Raw genomic sequence first — 18,970 nt, forward strand, 5'->3', positions numbered from 1 at the left:
GAAAGGAAATGTAACTTCATTTATAAAAGATGTGAGGATTTTGTTTATATTCACACATAAAAACAAATTCAGTCAAAATGGATGGGTCTATTGTTAAGTTCTTTCAAAAAATCTTACCAGCTGTGGGAAGGTTGGGGGGAGCTACATAGAAGGCTACAAAGAAACTGAACTAGTGATTGATACACTAAAACAAACCTTGCTAAACCAATCAGAAAATCTGGCGCCTTATCCAGCAATAAATCAAGGACACCAACCTCATGTTTTCTTGTCTAGGCTCCCCTCCATTCTATCAATTGAACAAACGAAAAACCAATGTCCAAACATCATCTAATATGTTTGTTTTCATTTTCTAACTAAACTCAGAGTCTTGAAGGCAGAAACCATGCCTTAAAATTTTTGCTGTGCTTCCCAGCAGAGTAGTCTCAAATGTGAATAAGCCATAAAACCCATGGGGAACTTGAAAAAGATGATCCCTGAAACCCAGCCTCAAGGACTCAGTGTAGCTGGGGATGTGCTTCTGGAGGCTCTCCAAGGATCTTTTGGGCATTCTGATTTGCAGGTATGTTCCCAAATCACAACCCAAGCCCTTACCTGCTAAGTATGTCACAGCCACCATCTGACTAATGATTCTACAAATGTTGTAAACGAGGTGATTGCCAAAATTGATCAACTGATAGTTGGAAGCACCCCCATTTTTACAGAACATTAAAAAGAGTTAAAAAGAAATGAGCCCACAAGAGAGTAAATGACAGAACTGAAGTCATGCCAGGGCCTAGTGATTCTGAATCCCACGGACTCCACAGAAAGAAAAGGACAGAGAAGTTGAGAGCTAAGTGCCATCATGGTGGTGATGAGGAGAAGGCTGGAACTATGGCTACCAGCATGAGGAGAGGCTCTGCAGAGTTCCGGAAACATTCACCCAGGCCTTACCTGGTGACCTTCTCATCCCTGGTTCACCACAGGATGGTGTCCCATGGCACTGGGGGGGAGGGATTCCCTGAAAAAAAACTTCTTCAGAGCCTTTTTCATAAGCTCCTCTTCATGACTTATATCTGAAATGTAAGTATTTTTATTTAACCTGATATATCACACACATGCTTAAGATAATATTGGGGTAAGTGCCCCCTCAGTGGGTAGTACTTGCAAACACAGAGCTCACTTTATCCAGAATGGCACTTCAATGTTAGCAGTGTATTCATTTCTTTCATCCTGATTGATATTTTTAAAATTCAAACTTGTATAGGGGATTTTCAGGTCTATTCCTTTTAAACATGCTTATTTTATTTTAAATGGTGTGTATTTATTATAAATTACTCTATATAAAATGGCTTTAAAAAATTGTAAAAAGCAATGCTTAATGTAAGTTCCTGGCTGCAGATGACAGCTTGCTTTAGCAACTCTTAAGTCTTCAAATAATTTCAAGCATTCCATTTTATTCTGAGAGTTATGCTTATACCATTAATTTGATTTCTAGTTTTATATGACATAAAGACATAGGACATACATATTTACGACTTGATAAATTGACTCCTTAAAAAAATAAATAAATAAAGACATAGGACAGAGGAAAACGAAATCAATCAGCTAAGGACCCAACTACAAGTGTTTTAATTAGGCTCTCATGTAATTTTAAAAAGATTCTATTCAGCCTCTCCATTGCTTGGGATGGGGATAAGGGAAGTGGGAGGGAGTTTTCTGTCAGTAAGGAAAACCTCAGGAGGGGAATGTAAAACCAGGATTTAATATGCCTCACAGAGAGCTGAACTCAAATCAGTCCATCATTCAAGCAACAGATATGCATTGAATGCTTGCTATCTGCACTGGGATGCAGCTATAAATCAGACAGGCAAAGCCTTGGCTTTTACTGAGCTTTCTCTCATAATAGGGAGCTATTTATTCATCTATTCAGCAAGTGTGTATTGTACAAGTATTGCTGAACACTTACTAGTGTAAGAAATTATTCTAGGTGTTGAAGTCACACAGCACTTTTAACAATATATAAATACATGGGACAATGCCAGCAATTGATAAGGACAAAATAAGCCAGTTAAGGAACCATGGAGTAAGTGGAATTAGGGTTAAGTATGTATAAAGGCAGGGAGAGTCTAAATCAGAAAGGGGGATAACATGTATCCCTTGAACATGACTCTGGAGGGTCAGCTTTGGGCAGAGATATGACTGAAGCGAAGCGAGGGGCATGCTAATATGAAAGGGCTGAAAGTTGAAGGATTAAGCAAATAAATCCAAAGGTTCTGAAGTAGAAACTCACTTGTGCTGAGTGGTCAAAGAATAAGAAAGACAGTCTGGCTAAGGAAACGGACGGGGTGTGAAACTAAAGAGAAGACAGGATCTAGAGCATATGGGCAAAGAATTTGGATTTTATTCTAATAATAGCTATTGTATGGCTGATGGTGACAAAATAACACATACATATTTAACACCAGGCCTATGTTATAAGATTATGGCAATTGCTATCTGAAAGATGGAGGGGGAGCCAGTCAGCACGAAGTTCAAGAGAAGAACCTAAGCTAGAGATAATGGCAGCCAAGGAATTGGTGAGAAGTTGTCAGACTGCAGATCTTATTCCTCAGGTGCTTCCAACAAAATTCACTGCTGGACTAGATGTAAGGGCTGAAAGAGGCGGGTCAGTGAGAGTTGAAAGGGGCAAGTCAGTCCTCATAACCTAATATAAAATCTGTACTTCATAATGAAACTCTTGTGTACACAATGAACTCTTGGAACTCGTTTGGTCACAAGATGTATTCATCTACAATATAACTAAATGAAAGACTTCAAATACCTGAGTTCTAAAATGATGTTATTTCTATAGCTCTCCTTAAGACACATGGTTCGTGGTCACTATTCTATCAGTAATTCATTTAACCATCAGATGAGCATCACTACAAAAAAATTGGCATAGCTGTCAGACAGAGGTGTGGAAGATATGGAGAATGCAGTACTATTAGATTAAAGTGGCTTTTAAGAATTCTGACCTGGGCTGGATGTATAGCTTAGTGTTAAAATGCTTGCTCCCATGCACGTGGTCCTGGATAAAATCTCCAGCACCACACACACACACACACACACACACACACACACACACACGTTCTAACCTAACCAATAGGAAAAAGAATATATGAAGAAAATATACAATCCAATGAAAGATCAGTAGAAAGAAGTTAAGTGCCTGATTTATGGAACTGCAGAGTCAAGTGAGAAAAAAAGAGTACCTCTAGAATAGACTTGGAATCCCCTGGTTGTAATGCTGATCACACAAAATGGCACCAGGTGTCCCACTATGGCTGAGGGAGGAGAATGCCATATACTCCACCAGCCATACATGGCAATCTCCACCAGGCACCAGGCAATCTCTAGCTGGTTAAGTCTCCTAAATCACTGCATACAACAAGGCCACCCTTCCTGGGAGGATAACTCTAGATATCCCCGGTGTCAGAACTCTGTTGGGTTTTAAATAGAGACATAATGATTTAAAATGAAAATCTCGATATTACAAACTTTGATGTTAAGTTTAGTAATCAATGTGTAAACATTAGGACAAAGTTCAATACTTTGATGATAACGTATTTATTATGTTTATAATAAATGATATAATAATAAACTGTACTTATAATTTCAATTTATTTTAAACTCGAGATATTAAATTAAAAGGTCTAAGAGAAATTTATTAGCTGCCTACCAATATTAGAATGCTTCTGAAGAACTCTACTAAAATTTTTTGTTTTATTAGGTTTACAAGTACAGTTTAAGCACTGAGAGAAGTTCTAATCACTGGATCAAGGCATTTGAATGCTTAAAAAAGAACCAAGCACATAAAATTTATAAATGCAGCTTTATGGGAACTAACTTATCTAGGCTTGCAACTGGGACTTACTAAGTCTGTTCAGTTGGTACTCCTGTAGGCTGTTCTGACTACGGCCATGTAGGAAATGTTCCTTTGGCTTCCCTCATACTGCACTGATGCACTGGCAGGAGGCAGGCTGACACATTTTGCAAGACCCATGCTTTAAACCTTCCACAGCCCCTGCTCCCCCATTTTCCACTCCCATAAAAACGGTGTACTTTTATTGGCCCTCATCTATACACTCAGTGTCTACTTGATCTCAGTGCCAGGTAAATAGAAATTAAGTACCCAAATGAGCTAAAAACTTAAACCCACTCAAAACCTGCACAGGAATGTTTATAATCACTTTATTACCAAAACCAGGGATCAATCAAGATGTCCTTCAGTAGGTAAATGTAGAAATGATCTATGCTATATCCATACAATGGGAAATTATTCCACATCAAAAGAAATGAGCTATTAAGCCACACACAAAGACTTTACTTTTACAATCAAAGTGACTTTCATGATTTCCTAAAATCACTTCAGCTATGCATAAGTTTTAGCTATGTACATCATTCTATTCTTCATGAATAGGCCGCTAGTAATTCTGATGCTAATTTGTTCATAAATCCTGAACTGAAGCCAAAAATTTCAGCAGCATGAGCTGTACAACTAAATTAACTTTTATGATTTCCTGAAATCATGAAAGAAACTTGAAATATATATTGCTAAGTGAAAGAGTCCTATCTGAAAAGGCTACAACCTCTATAATTCCCACTATATCATATCTGGAGAAGGAAAACTATAGAGACAGTAAAAAGATCAGTGGTTGACAGGCATTGAGTAAGGTTTGGCAGGATGAAGAGGATAGGAGAATTTAGGGATCATGAAACTATTTTATATGCTAATGTAATGATGGGTAGATGACATCATGCATTTCTTAAAAACAATTGAATTGTACAAGACAGTAAACTCTGATGTAAATTATGGCTTTACTTAACAATAATCAATATTTGTTCATCACTTGTAACAAAGGTACCACACTAATACAAAGATGCTAACAATAGGGGAAACTCCATGCCAGGGTAGAGGGTTTATGGGAATTCTGAACTTTCCACTCAATTTTTCTGTATACCTAAAACTAGTCTTAAAGTAAAGTCAATTGATTTTTTAAAAAATGCATGCAAATGAATATGTAAATTTAAATAATAAGAAATTTCAAAATCATAAAACATTTAAAGTAAAATTTTTCTTTCAAAGCTCTCCCTTGACTTCCCCTTCCTACTAGAACTGGTATCTCCACAGAGACAGCCAAAGTTCCAGGGACACTGAGTTCTTAACAAATGTGACAAAGAAACCAATGCTTCATTCAAGAATTCAGTCAAAGTGAATGGACTAAAGGTCTACAAAGTTTTTTGGTTGCCAATTATAGCATTTAAGCACCTTCCCCTAAGTTACTAGAGGTTGAATCTAGGGACATTCATACATAATTCGTTCCAATGGCTAGAATTAATTGGCACCCTTGCTCAATTTCTCTGGAAAGAAAAATTATAAAATAGCTAGAATTCCAAAATCAATCTGAAGTTTTTATACAGATGACTAACAAACCTTTAACCTAAAAAATAAAACTGTTAGGACTTTTGACTAACAGAGACATCACTACCTTACTCTACGGTCATTTTGATGTCAAAAAATGAGTCACAAAACCTTTTAAACAATGATAAGTATACATATGATTCAGAAATTATGTCTGTCAGAATTAGTCAATTTGCCAGAACAGCTTATTAAAAATAATTCACAAATTCCTGATATTAAGGTTCATTCTATCAAGAAAAAAATGTTAGAATTGTGTTTTCCCATAATCTGTGTATTACATTATCTTCTACAAAATAAGTATACCAATTTTTTTTTTCTCTAAAAATAATCACTTTCAAGACATCTCTTTTCTTATACCAGGCCAAGACAGGCAAGGGAAAAGGCTACCAGAGGTATGAAATAGATGTTTTCTACCTCTAAAATTGTCCCTCTAAGAATAAGTAAGTTTAATTTTTAGAAATAGTTGTACTTTGGGCTCGGGATGTGGCTCAAGTGATAGTGCACTCACCTGGCATGCGTGAGGCACTGGGTTCGATCCTCAGCATAAAAGAAAATAAAGATATTGTGTCCACCTAAAACTAAATAAATAAATATTTTAAAAAAAGAAAAAGAATTGTACTTTGGTTTCAGTGGTTTCTATAGGTATTTTACTTAGAAAGAGGTTCTTTGAGTGACTCCAAAGAGGCCATTATCTCTCATTTATAGGAAAGTTTTCCTGGAAGGCTCCAGGGCCCTTGAAAAATCTCAGTTGCTAAATTGGAGGGATCCTCTGATAAATTAGCAAGTTCTAGCCCAAATCAAGTGCTCACTTACATAAGAATACCATCACACACCTGTGGCTGGCTACATTTCTCTGTGAATTAGGACTGCAGTCTCTACCTCCCACCTACATGGTGAGATTCAAAGCACTTCAGCTATGCATAAGTTTTAGCTATGTACATCATCCTATTCATTATGAATAGGCCACCAGTAATTCTGATGCTAATTTCTCCATAAATCCTGAACTGAAGCCAAAATTTCAGCAGCATGGGCTGTACAACCAAAGTAACTTTCACGATTTCCTGAGGAGAATTTAATTGCTTGTTTGAGCCAAGAAGGACATAAACTGCAAATCTACCAAAACAACTTAATCATGAAATATTTAAAATTTTGCCAGTGAAGAGCAATTCAATCCTTGAAACCATCTGACTCTAAGCTATTATTGTCTATTTTTATTACTTTTTAAAAGTAGTACTATCATTTGTATTTTGTCATCATCATCATATCTTTATTATTATCATCATAATATCATTTAAACTATTAACAAAAATAACACTTTTGCTAGTGCTTGACAATTTCATAAACCCAGGAGATCATTTTAGTAGCCCCTAGGGCAAAGTGACAAATTACATTATTTCTCAAAGTTCTTTCATGTGGAAGAAACAGGTGCTCAGCTTTGTTGAGTGACTTGTCCACAGCCACACAGCCACAATCAAGCAGCAGAGGCTTGAAACCAGCTCTCATTCCAAATCCACTTACTTTCCACTACACACTACCTTTTTTGTTCCTCGTGGTATGAGGTGAGGCAAGCCCTCTACCAACTGAGCTACATCCCCAGCCCACACATTACATTTTGGGTACTCTTCTCTCAGGAATTAAGATAAACACAGACTCCAACAGACTCACAGCTCTCCAGAGAGAACTGTTTCCAAGACCATTTTAGTACTATCCTCTACCAACAGGATGTTCACTCTTAGGATGATGGCAATGGCCAGAAGGGCTTTGGACACAGACATCTGTCTCATTCCTGCACAAATTGGGTGGCTCTTGGCAACTGACATCCTTTCCCCAAGGCTTTGGATCTTCTTGCCTATGATGAGGATAATCCCAGTAGCTACAACTCATAAGCAGTTGTGTGCATTTGCTAAGCTAATGCATGCAAAGCAGGAAGTCAAGGCCTCAGTTTAGAGTCAATGCAGAATCAACACAGTATATCTCATCACTATGATTAACGTCCCAAATCACAACTCAGTGCATATCTACATTTGTTAACACAGCCTTCCCTGACAAACCTCATCTCATAAAAATCTTCATTTATGTTAGATTCCCTTTGTATTTATGAAAGATTTTGGATAACTTGCCAATACATGGCCATAAAATTATTGTTTAATTCTTGCACAAAATTTTGTGTTTTGTTGAAAGAGTAGGACTTATTTTTTATACTGATTTTTATTTCCCAAACAAACAAAAACTGGCTAATAGTTGTTATCTTTATAAAAATACTGTGCATTCAAAATAATGGGTTGGAGATATGTGTCCTCTCTATTCCAATCCCATGTCACCATAGCAATAACTATTACAGTGTGGGTCTGGAGCTCTGCTCTCATTCTGCCCAGTTCTCACAGGAATCTGGCGCAGGAAGAAAGCATTGTCACTTCCTGTTAGAGAAGAGGATAAGCAATGTGCTCAAGCTCACATGCCTACTACGAGCCAGGATCAAGGTGAGACCTGGTGAAGCTGATGCAAACCTACCTGCTCTGCTCTGCTATGATTTGCTGCCCACACTGCTGTTCCCGCCTTTCTTCCAATGCTCACATTAACATGCACCAATTAAGCACAAGCAAAAAAACAAAACAAAACAAAACAAAAAAAACCCCACAGGGTCTTTTCTCTCTGTTGTTGGAAATCTTAGCACCATAAAAAAGTAATAACAAGAACTGCTCCCGATGCCTCAATCTTTACCCTTTTAGGTAGTTTGAACTAGACTAATTATGGTTCTACTTATAACATTAAGAAACAGTGTGACCAACAATTATTCTTTAAATATTTCTGATGGTAAAGAGTAAAAATATTTCCTTTGGAGTAGAGAAATTAAGAAGACATGAGGAAAAAGTCCGATAGCTTGGCTCTATTAGCAGAAGAATTTCAAACTTTGAAGCTCAGTGACCCCCATGTTCTCCCCAGAGCCACTGTGAAGAGGGTAAACAAAGAGGGCCAAGACAATGACTCCTTTGCTTCTATTATCTCAAAACCTGTACCTTTAGGAGGAACAACATGTTAGTCCCTATTCACAAGAGGGACTCAGCAAAACAAGTAGAGAGAAAATTTTTTTAAATTACTCAGAGTATCATAGGAATACAAAGAAGCACAAATCATAAATACACAGCACCAAGTCCACATATTCATTCTTGCATTCTAAAAGACGTGTCATGTCTCCACTGTAGATTAGTTTTGTCCATTTCTTGCAAATGAAGAAGCACTGGCCAGAAGCACTTAGGGTTCCGGGTGGTTGTCCAAGGGAGGCTTCTCTGTGCATACAGGAAGTAAGTTCATTCTGGGCAGTGAAGGAAGGTAAGGAGCAGAGGCAGAACAATTCTGGCTATAGAGCACAAAGAGAATTCCTAAAGGTGATCTGGAATCACAGAGAAGGGACTCCTAGTTTCTAGTAGTTCCAATACAGAATGTAACAGTGAACTGGGACAAGAGGAGTAGGAAACAGCAGCAAATAATTCATGATCCTATTTCAGATCACTATAGAGGAGCCATACAAACCCTTAGAAACATGCAATTGTTATACTCAGAAATTTCACTCATTGAGCTCAAATGCAATCTTTCTAGAAAGCTCTGTCTTATCTCATCACTCTTGGTATTAATATTTTGGCTGTACCACTTAATAAAAATAATCAAAGAATAAAACATCCACTCACTGATCCTCTAAGGTGAGCCAAGCCTTCTGCTACGCACTGTAAAGAACACCTACAAAATTAAACATATGTCTCACATTCTGTAAGAATATAATGTTGAAGAAAAGAATAGCACCCATAGAACTGGCAAAGAAACAGGACTAACCAAAAGCAGGATTCACACGCTGGTGATAAAAGAATACTTAGAAAGAAGGGGGCTGTAGAGGGAGGACACCAGAAGCACCAGCCTTAATGAAATGGAGTCAGGTGGAGGGGGCACGGCAAAGTAGAAAAGACTAAAGAACACAACTTCCAGGTGGGGACAGTCCTTCTTAGACTGAAGGGTGGACACTGGAAATGGGGGAAAACTAGGTCCAGGAGCAATAAGGCAGAGTTTAATAATGGAGAGACCCTAGGATATATGACATTCATCTTGAAGAACCAGACGATAGGGAAACACCTCTAGTCCCAACAGATAACATGCTGGTCCTGATTGTAGTGGATGGTGGGGCATCCAGGTAAGCTCCAGCACATGCGTCCCTCGTCTGCTCCAGAGCTGTTGTTTGTCAGGAACATCACTTGGTGCCCCCTCTGAGGGGGTGTGCTTCTCAGGGCCAGGCACTTCAGGGGAAAGACAGGAGGAAAGTGATATGTGGTCACAGAGCAAAGGCCTGCCCTTCAGGAAATGAAATTAGAGGATCTTTTAAAGGGAACACCTCGAAAGCCACTTGGGAGAAGAAGGATAGATATACAAAAAATTGAGCTTTGGTCTCAATTTTTGACAACTTTGGAGCCCTGTAATGGATCAACTGAGGCTTCAGGCACAACTTCATTGTGGATCAGCTTCTTTCCCAGCTCACCGTGCCTTCCTCACCTCTTTGCCAAGTCCATCTCCTAGAATCTGCCTCATCATTCATTTCCAAGGAACCTGGCCTAAGACTGTGTTGGAAGGGAACTAATCTAGTGGCAGAATATAGGAGAAACTGAAAGAAAGTCATGGGACCCACAAAATAAATCATTTCAAGGATTTTTCACTACTTTAAATCTAGATAGAATTTAAGTAACAAAACTCAAAAGGAATGACATGAAAATGGTAGTCATTTTGATGAAAATTGTATAAACATGTTGGTGCATTTCTTATGAGGACACTCCTCTTTAGGACTCTAAATTGACCCCAGCACAGACAACCTGAGAGTTCAATGAACACGATGTCAACCTTGAAGGCAGTGGGATACTTGGTTCAAAGTATTTAGAATAGAGGAGTTTGGTGTGAAGCTGGAAAGAGCAGTAGCATATCCAGCTGGAATTACACTAGGTTGTCTGAAATTTGGTGCTGGCAGTGTCAAAGCAGAGATGTGAACTGAAAAATTATCACCAAAAAGTGACAATTGGTACCATAAAGAGAGATGAATTCTCATGAGGAAATGAGAAGAGTCAAGGCCATACATTTCTGGGATGCCCAGAGAAAGCAGAAAGTGGAGAAGACCACTACAGGGAAGAGGGAGGACTTCAAATAAAATATAGGATGTCTGGTTAAATACCGCAAGGGTCAACCTTATACTAAAAAATAAAATAAAATAAAAAAGCATTCATTATTTATATGAAATTCAAACTTAACTGCCCATGCTGTATTTGATCTATCCAACCTGGGAACATGACACACAAAAACAAAACAAAACAAACAAACAATAACAACAACAACAACAAAAAAAAAAAAAACTCAGCAATGTGTGGCATAATAGAACCTAAGGAAAAAGAGCATTGTCAATGGTAACAGCAAAGGTATCAAATTGCAAAATGGTGTGAGGACAACTAAAAATTGGAAAAGTTCATGAGTTTTTGCTAAGTGGAAATTATGATAAAATTCAAGGAAAAACATTTTAGTGATTATTTTTAAAATTCTATGGAAATGCATTGATTCTTATGTTAAATTATCATGTTTGTTTTCTTAATGAGTACTGATTGAATTGTTCTTTAAGAAAATTGTGTCAAAAAGAGGAATTCTGTTGTCCTTACAGAGAAAAGGCAGATGCTAGATATTGCAAATGTTCCTCTTCCTACTGGGGGAATGTTACCAAATTTCCTTACAAAATTAGAAGATCTCAAAAGACTGATTTTTAACATATGCTTTTTATTTTTAATTTATTTTTTATTCTAATTTGTTATATATGACAGAAGAATGCATTACAATTCATATTACACTACAGAGCACAATTTTTCATATCTCTGGTATGTATAAAGTATATTCATACTATTAATGTCTTCATACATGTACTTAGGGTAATGATATCCATCTCATTACACCATTTTTTTTACCCCTATGTCCCCTCCCTTCCCCTCCCACACCTTTACCTTATCTAGAGTTCCTCTAATCCTCCCATGCTCCCCCTCCCAACTGCACTATGAATCAGCCTCCTTATATCAGAAAAAAACAATCGCCATTTGGTTTTTTGGGATTGGCTAACTTCACTTAGCATTATATTCTCCAACTCCATCCATTTACCATGAATAAAATGTCATGATTTTATTCTCTTTTATTGCTCAGTAATGTTCCATTGTGTATACATACCATATTTTCTTTATCCATTCATCTACTGAAGAGCATCTAGGTTGGTTCCAAAGTTTAACTATTATAAATTGTGCTGCTATAAACATTGATGTGGCTGTGTCCCTGTAATATGTTGTTTTTAAGTCCTTTGGGTATAGACCAAGGAGTGGGATATCTGGGTCAAATGGTGGTTCCATTCCCAACTTTCTAAGGAATCTGCATAGTGCTTTCTATATTGGCTGCACCAATTTGCAGTTCGACCAGCAATGTATGAGTATGCCTTTTTCCCCACATCCTCGCCAACACTTATTCTTGTTTGTGTTCTTAATAGCTGCCATTCTGACTGGAGTGAGAGGAAATCTTAGAGTAGTTTTGATTTGCATCTCTCTAATTGCTAGATGTTGAACATTTTTTCATATATTTGCTTACTGAAATTCATCTGGAAAAATAAGAGCCCCAGAATAGCTAAAGCAATCCTTAGCAAGAAGAGTGAAGCAGGTTTCATCACTATACCAGAACTTAAACTATACTACAGACCAACAGTAACAAAACCCACATGGTATTGGCACCCAAATAGATTGGTAGACCAATGGTACAGAATAGAGGACACATAATTACAGTTATTGTTTATTAGTAAAAGGCACCAAAAACATACATTGAAGAAAAGAGAGCCACTTTAACAAATGGTGCTGGGAAAACTGGAAATCCATATGCAACAAAATGAAATTAAACCCCTATATCTCACCATGCATAAAACTCAACTCAAAGTGGATCAAAATCCTAGGAATTAAACCAGAGACACTGTATCTATTAGGAGAAAAAGTAGGCCCAAAGCTCCATCATGTTGGATGAGCCCCCAACTTCCTTAATAAGACTCCTATAGTACAAGAATTAAAATCAAGAATCAAAAATAGGATGGATTCAAACTAAAAAGTTTCTTCTCCGCAAAAGAAACAATCAGTGAGGTGAATAGAGAGCCTACATCTTGGGAGCAAATTTTTACCACTTACATATCAGAGCACTAATTTCTAGGATATATAAAGAACTCAAAAAGTTAAACACCAAAAAAATAAAATAGCCCAATCAATAAATGAGCCAAGGAACTGAACAGACACCTCTCATAACATAAACATTTTAAATGCCCATTTAAAATCTTCAAGAAATTTCTTCTCTCCACTCTAAAGACTGATTCCATGACTCAAGGGGCACACAGAGGTTAATAAGAAGACTGTTTCTTATATATTTATTTCTATGAATTAAAAAAAAAATCTTCACCAGGGAACTGCAAAACACAAAATTGTACTTATTAAACATGAGTTTATCTAACATAAGCATTTAATTTGCAGGGATGTGTTGATGTGTATAATCATGTGCACCAAAGAAGAATAAACATTCTTTATAAGAACAGCCCATAGGTTTGAAAATCTCAGTTCTTGACTATCATCTCAAATTGGTTTTTACATTACACTTTACCTCTGAAATATAAAAGGCCACATACTGCCCTCCAATGACACATAAAGCTTCCTCTAATAACCGTACATATGGTCCTAAGCAATCCATCCCTGTGCTTAAGGAATTGCCCAGATGCTTTATGAAGCCCAAAAGCAATATGTAGGTTATCAAGTTATTAAATTAATATGCCGACATCTTTCTCTAGTCTTACATTTGCTCTGAGTACAAATAAAACTCTGGGTAACAAATCACATATACATATACAAAATATATTGGACATTTGCTCTTTGTAGGCTTCAATATCTTGTTTTGCTTAAGATGTTTTTGGATTAATGTATGTTTACTTAAAGAAAGTAGGATTTCCTATTAAGTACTGAAAATTCAGTGCCAGTAATTTTTCCATAACATGCATCAACTTTCATTGTTGAGGGGAAATCACTGCTAACAAACCAAGTTTTCTATTACTTGCTCATTTAGAATATTCTTGTGACTTCATTTTGAATAGTTTAGGTAAATCTGAAATTAGAACAGCATGGGTTTGGGGCTGAGGTTATATAGCTCAGTGGTAGACCGCTTGCATCACACACATGAGGCACTGGGTTCGATCCTCAGCGCCACGTAAAAATAAATAAATATGTTTTCCATCTTAAAAAAAAAAAAGAACAGCATGGCTTATTTTTCCAAATATTTTCTTATTTTTTTAGAGAGAATTTTAATATTTATTTATATATATATATATATATATATATATATATATATATATTTTTTTTTTTTTTTTTTAGTTCTAGGCAGACACAACATCTTTGTTTGTATGTGGTGCTGAGGATTGAACCCAGGCTGCACGAATGACAGGCAAACGTGCCACCGCCTGAGCCACATCCCCAGTCATCCAAATATTTTCAATAAGCTACTACTGAGGTAGAAATCTTCAGGAAATAGAAGATTCAGGTATTCAAGTTGTAGCTAAATTGCCAGTGACCTTCAATTCTGAAAACACTAAAGCAATTATTTCCAAACAAAATTGTAATATGTAGCTCTTTTCCATTTTCAGTTTGGTTTAACTCATCCAATAGAGCAACAATTAAAAAAAATCTTTTGCACTAATAATTCTACCATGTGCAATATCAATAAGTTCTGCGGTATTAATTGCCTTATGACATAGCAAGATGTTTAATATTTGGTTAATCCATTTTTCCAATATTTAATTGGTTATGGGTGAATTCCTGCCAGGCACGTCTTGATCGTGATTCATAATCCTCTTAGAGAGAACTGCGTGTGTTAGAGTAGAAAATAATCTGGAGCAGAATTTGGAGTATAGTCTATAACTCTAAGCCAAGTGGCAGCAAATAACTGAAGTCTTAACCTCTGTCTGTGGTTTGCCCCAGGAAGAAGCACATCCTAGTGTTAAGAGGCCTGCTTTAGAGTCAGTTGGACCTGGGTTTGAATGCATCTGGTCAACTCTGTGTGTTTACCAACTAATGGTTAGAATGAGTAGGTGATGCTAATAGCTGCCTTAACCACCATCAATCACCTGTAATATTCCGACTGTATGAACATAAGAAAAGCAGAGAAAAATATCTACTCCTGGTCCATATCAACCCTGCAGTCCTGAGAGAGGAGGAGTGTGTAACTGCTTCCCAAACATTTACAATTTTCATGGTTTAATTAAAGGCTTTTAGAAAGTAACATCAGAAACAACCATTATTAAGTGATTATTACATATTTAGAACTTTTAAAAAATATTACACAGATCACCTTTAACAAGCAAACCATACTAATCTGCGCTCATCATGGAAAATGGCACAATTCGCTGCTGGCCTCCTCCTCCAAAAGGATCCCTAATGGAAAGCTAATCTAGAACTCAATCAAGAAAATTTTATAATCATAAATACTTCCATAATACTAAGTTGTTACCATTAAAACTGACTCTTGCTGCTGTTCCTGCCAACACTAGTTCTAAATTGTAGGACAGAAAAAAAGGGAGTATCAGCTCACAGATAATGGAACCACTGCCAAGTTCTTGCTTATTATTTCCTTTAATTCTTTTTCTTGGGTCCTGTTCAAATCGTTAGGACTTTCAAAAAGTACTACTATCAGTTCAGTTCTCATGGGTGTATTCAGGGACTTGACTGAGATGGCATGTGTCCAAAAAATATAAATGTTCCATATTAAAGTTTCCTTTAACTTTTGACCTCTAAAATTCTCTCACAATATACTAAATGGTACATTTTCCCCACATATGCTATCAATTGGGATTTTGTTAAAATTAAAATAGGAATTATTTGATGATCTTAGAAGAGCTCCACCACATTCCCAAATGTCAAAAGAAAATGAGAAATACAGAGAAATCTGAATGACCTATTTTCTTGGCATTTCACACTAAGTAAGATCAGATATATAATCTGTTGTGAGAGCTGCATTTTAGAGATGGGACTCACTGCCAGGTCTCTGACCATCTTCTCTATAGTAATGACTTAAAGGACTTCCACTCCATGCCTGAACTCCCTTCCCTTGCTCTTGGGAGTCTGAAGTACCTACTCATAATTTCTCCCCAGGACTCAGTTGGTTCTCTTGTAAAATTAAAAATCCAAATTACATAATCTCTAAAGCTCTTCTCAGCTCTCATACCCTACCATGCAGTAACTTCTACTGAGATAAATGGCCATCACCTCAGGTTCAGCGTACTGCATGGTAAATTCAGTCATTTTGGCTCTACCACTACTGCCACATCTGACTTCCTTGTTTCTATTCATGATTCTATCAAGCTCAAACTTAACGCTTGTTTAGTAAAACTTTCAACTCATTCTCAGACTTGAAGAAACTCTAAACCAGAGGCACACTTTGTATCTTATCCATTCTCCTTTTCCCCAAACTTCATAACATTTTCTTACAGAAACCAGTCACCTGGTTTCCTTCTTACCTGTCACCCCCAATACCCTGGCCACATTAATGATTCAGCAACAACAGTCAAAGTAATGGCTATCATGACAAATGCAAATAGTAACGATAGCAACAAACAGTTAAAAAGAAGTCCTAAAAACTTCTTTATAAGATGTTGCTCAGAACAATACCCAGATTAGCTTTCTAGTGGAATAAGAGCAAACACAAGAACAGCTAGAATTTTCACTAAAACAGCTTTTAGAGCAACCCGTACACCTACTGCCAAGGGATCTAATTTCCCCTGTGCCAGTCAAATTGGTGGTGGAGCTGGGTGGTAGAGGAGAATTTTTCCACTTCAGGCAGCTACCTTAGCAGGCGTGTTTTTCTCTGTTTATATCTCCTTATATGAATCCTGTCAATTTGAAGGCTCAGTCCAAATCCTCTCCCATGACCACACAAGTTATTTCTTTCTCTTTTAATTCAGAAACCAATATAGCTCTTTTTTCTTTTTTTATTACTTCTTAAATTATTAAAACACTACCTGTATCCTCAATTATTTTCATTTTGATGGCAGCAAAGAAAGAGTGGGTTACTGACCTGTCAGTACTTGCTTTATACCCCAGCCCTAAAAGTTATCAATACTTTATAATTGAACACAATTGATCATAATATAATACATAATGTAGCAAGATTATAAGCAAACAACAACAAAAGACAGACAAACAAAGAGAATTCAAAAGGAAGAGATCATTTCTATGACAGCGAAAAAGATTTCAGGGAGGAGGCAGCATTTTAATGAGGTTGTGAAGGCTGGTCCAAGTAGGGGGTTAGGAGGGCACAGGCTTGAAAAGGGCAAGAGACACTCTTTGCTCTGACATGTAGCTTTTCTAGCTGCTTCTCTCCTATGGAGTCATAAAACTTCAACTTGTCAATAGCCATTTATAATCAGTTTCTTGGCTACATATGTTATATAATGATTTTTTTCCTTACTTTTCATCACAACATACTGTTCTCACTGAACAGTATGTTGTGATTAGAACTGTCAAAAGCTAACAGCAATGATGATAATTAAAAAAAAAAAAAAGTTCTGATGGTGAAATGTGTACCATGTGTCTTGCCATGACAGAACAGGCTGGACAGCACCAACAGGAAACCCTTGAAACCTTCCTGTTGACCACCTGACTGCAACAAAGATGAGAGCGCCCTGTTCTTCGATGACTTGAAAGGCTCTTCAACTGACCAGCAGAGAGTTTCTCTTTCCCTTCAATAGTCTTTGTCATTGCAATCCTATAATTCAATTGATAACATATTTATCTTCCTCTACTAATAAATTTGAAAGTCTTGGAGAATAGTAGGTATCAGCTATAGGAGGTTATAGTCAATAAGTTTTATTTCAAATAATAACATGTTCAAAGAATTTAGAAGAAAGAGAAATAGCCAGAGACACCAAATTGCTATTTTTCTTTCTTTTCTTTTTATTTATAACTTATAAATGTATTTTTAAATTAACTCATTTTATAAATTAGGAGAAAACATATTTGAGGTATAATTTACAAATCATAAAATATACCTAATGTATGTACACAATCAATGAATTTTTTAGTAAATATAAAGAGTTCTGTAGCCATTACCATAACTCAAGATTCATTTGTGAAAGTATTATTTACATGACACCAAGATTGGTTACCTTTTTTTAAAACAATTTCATTGAAGTGTAAATTAATCTATTGTAAAATTCACTGATTTTAAGTGTATAATCACTGGTTTTAGTAAGTTGATAGAGATGTCCAATTACATGCACAATTCATTATTGCCACATTTTCATTAAGCCTTAGAGCAATGACAGTTTATAGTTAGCACACTCCCAACTTCTCTTCCCAGGCAACCACTGATCTGATTTCTATATTTGTGGATATGTCTTTTCTGAGAATTTCAAATATATGCAACCAAACTTATTTAAATTAGCATAATATATTTTGAGGTTTGAATAAGTCAAAACATGTTATCTGTAGTTAGCTCCTTTTTATTGCTTATATTTTGCTTGTCAATTCAACACTGATGGGAATTTGGATTGTTTCCTGATTCGGGCAATTCTATATAGTGATATTAGCAACATTTATGTACATGTCTTTGTGTGGAAGTATGTTTTTGTTTACCCAGAAGTGGAGTTACTGGATCAAACGTAAATTTAATATTTACCTTTAAAAATTTATATAATTGTTTTCCAAAGTGCTGGACCATAATCTGATACTCCCCCAAAAAAATGCATTTGGGCTCTATTTACTATATGTCCTTGCCAAACATTTGGTATTGTTGTCCTTTTAATTATATCCATTTTATTGGATATATAGTAACATCACACCATGGTTTTAATTTTCATTTCCTTTATGAATGACAAATTTGAGCATCATTTCAGAGACTTATTAGCCATTTACATATCTTCTTTGTTAAAATCCCTATTTAAATAATGTGTCCACTTAAAAACATGGTAAAAGTCTTCTCATTATTGAGCTTGAGATCTCTTTATATGTTTCAGACATAAATTCTTTATCTGACATATTATTAATAAATATTTTTCCCAATTTGTGATTTGTCTTTTCATTTTCTTAGTAATGCTTTTCAAGAGCAAAACTTCAGTATGTAAACTAATCTTCATTTAGAAATTCTGCTTTTGTTATTGTATTCAACAAATCTTTGCCTAATAGAATGTCAAAAATATTTTCTACCAGGTTTTCTTCCAGGAGTGTTATAGTTTCATGCCTAACATTGAGGTCTGTGATCAACTTTGAGTTGGTATTTATTATGATTTGGATCTGGAATGTCCCCCAAGAATCTCATGTATTGAATGACCTCCAAGGCAGTAAGGTTCAGAGGTGGAGCTTTTAGGCAATAATTAGGGCCCACATCTTGACACTGGATTAACCCATTGATAGCTAAATTGACTACTGAGTGGTAACTATAGATGGATAAGGCATGGCTGGAGGAAGC

At 36.4% G+C, this 18,970-nt stretch overlaps 1 protein-coding gene and 1 long non-coding RNA gene across 3 annotated transcripts in view; one reads left to right on the plus strand and one right to left on the minus strand.

The window, feature by feature from the left end:
• The window catches only part of LOC308645477, a 95,492-nt gene extending 78,257 nt beyond the window's left edge, over positions 1-17,235 (plus strand). Inside the window, exons 2-3 of the long non-coding RNA XR_014021223.1 lie at positions 416-559; positions 17,109-17,235. This is a non-coding gene — a long non-coding RNA (uncharacterized lncRNA). The remainder of the gene's footprint in view (positions 1-415; positions 560-17,108) is intronic.
• CDK14 (cyclin dependent kinase 14) overlaps positions 1-18,970 on the minus strand; it is a 600,063-nt gene that overhangs the window by 371,798 nt on the left and 209,295 nt on the right. The gene's annotated exons all lie outside the window — the stretch shown is intronic.

Source organism: Spermophilus citellus (assembly GCF_964194105.1).
Source record: "Spermophilus citellus genome assembly, chromosome: 3".
NCBI lineage: Eukaryota > Metazoa > Chordata > Mammalia > Rodentia > Sciuridae > Spermophilus > Spermophilus citellus.